Below are 1,807 nucleotides of genomic sequence, written 5' to 3'. Positions count from 1 at the left end.
GTTGCAGACCTCTGGTTCTCATTACTTGGAATATTTCTTGCCATTCTCCTCTGGCTTGGAGTGTTTCCATTGAGAAGTCAGCTGTTAGCCTTATTGGGGCTCCCTTGTATGTTACTTCCTGTTTCTCCCTTGCTGCCTTAAGATTCTCTCTTTGTCTTGAAATTTTGCCATTTTAATTATGATGTGTCTTGAAGTGGTCCTCTTTGGGTTCCTCTTGATTGGGACTCTCTGTGTTTCCTGGATTTGTATGACTTTTCTCTTATCAAATTAGGGAAGTTTTCCATCATTACTTTTTCAAATAGGTTTTCTATTCCTTGCTCTTCTTCTCCTTCTGGTATCCCTATTATACTGGTATTGTTACATTTCATATTGTCTTGTATTTCCTTTAGTCCCTCTTCACTCTTTCTGAGCCTCTTTTCCTTTTCTTGATCTTTCTGGGTGTTCTTTTCTACTTTGTCCTCTAGCTTGATAATTGGATCTTCTACTTCCTTAATCCTGCTTTTCATTCCTTCTACTGTGTTCTTCAGTTCAGAAATGGTATTCTTCATTTCCTCTGGGCCTTTGTTGATAGTTTCTATTTCAAAAATATGGAATGCTTCACGAATTTGCGTGTCATCCTTGCACAGGGGCCATGCTAATCTTCTCTTTCTCATTCCAGTTTTAACATATGTGCTGCCAAAGTGAGCACTGCCTTTTCTGTCTTAATATAGTTCACTGTACATTCCTTGTAGCTTCTCTCTAGTTTTGGAGTTGTTTATTTTTCTTGCTATTTTGGGGGATAATCTTTTTTGGGTCTGCTTCTTAATTTGATATGCTTTGACTCCCTGTCTTTGTGGTGCTTACTTTTATGGTAGGAAACTTGTGTGCCTCAGTGGTGCATTCTCCTTGATTTTCTGAACTTGATGCTCTTGATATGCCCTTCATGCTGCTTATGTTGGCCCTCTGGATGTAATTGGATTTTGATTGTTGTTGGGTTGTGCTCTGTGGGACTTTCTGTCCAGCTGAAGGCCACTCTACCCACTGCATCTTATGTGCTATTGTGTAGGTGCTGGCAGAACAAAACCACAAAGCCCATGAAATAAAGCCATACCCACAGAAATAACTTCCACCTGAATCCTGCTATCAACTGCCAATGAACCAGTATTAATAAGAGTATAAAGAGATGAAGAGTATTATAAGAAAAGGTAGCGAATATGAGGTGACCTAATGAAAGACAACTTATTTTGAGTAGAGGGAAGAGCACTAATAGAGTAGGGAATTGGAACAATGCAAAAATATAAATTAAAATTTACATAATAAATATAAAGGTAATAGTGAAGGAAGAATGGAATAATTGAAGGGAAGCAAATAGTGTTAGTTTTAAAGAGAAAAGTTAAAATATAATAAAATAAAACGAGAGTGAATGAAATAGGAAAATAATTAATAATAATAATAATAATAATAATAATAATAATAATGGATAGGAACCATATTGGAGAAAATAAAACAGCACAGCACTATCAACACAAAAATGAGCTAAATTAATATAGGTGGAATGTGAATAAGAGAGAAAGAAAAAGAAAGAAAACCTTAAGAAATGTCTAGAGGAACAGGTAGTGATTTTCAGATGATGGAGGGAGAGGCAATACTAAGAGTGAGGAATGAAAACTAGAGTAAGACAAGGAAGTATTAAAATTTGAGATGAAAAGAAAAAAAGGACAAAAGAGGAAAAAGTGCAGGATAATACAGGAAAAATTAAAATTTGAGATGAAAATTTAATGGGCTAGATGAAGACAAAATGGAGTAGGAGAAGGAAACAATAAAACTT

The 1,807-nt window shown here is 35.5% G+C and overlaps 1 non-coding gene across 1 annotated transcript; it reads right to left on the bottom strand.

Annotated features, from left to right (window-relative positions):
• Window positions 1–581: 581 nt before the first annotated feature.
• On the bottom strand, window positions 582–688 carry LOC123821222. The gene has a single exon (XR_006786074.1). It is a non-coding gene; the product is annotated as a U6 spliceosomal RNA (small nuclear RNA).
• Between the last annotated feature and the right edge of the window lie 1,119 nt (window positions 689–1,807).

This window comes from Phyllostomus hastatus, unplaced genomic scaffold (genome assembly GCF_019186645.2).
Source record: "Phyllostomus hastatus isolate PE091 unplaced genomic scaffold, TTU_PhHast_1.1 phas_contig_38, whole genome shotgun sequence".
In the NCBI taxonomy this organism is placed as follows: domain Eukaryota; kingdom Metazoa; phylum Chordata; class Mammalia; order Chiroptera; family Phyllostomidae; genus Phyllostomus; species Phyllostomus hastatus.
The sequence above is the reverse complement of the archived record's forward strand: the minus strand, read 5'-3'. Positions and strand labels throughout refer to the sequence as shown.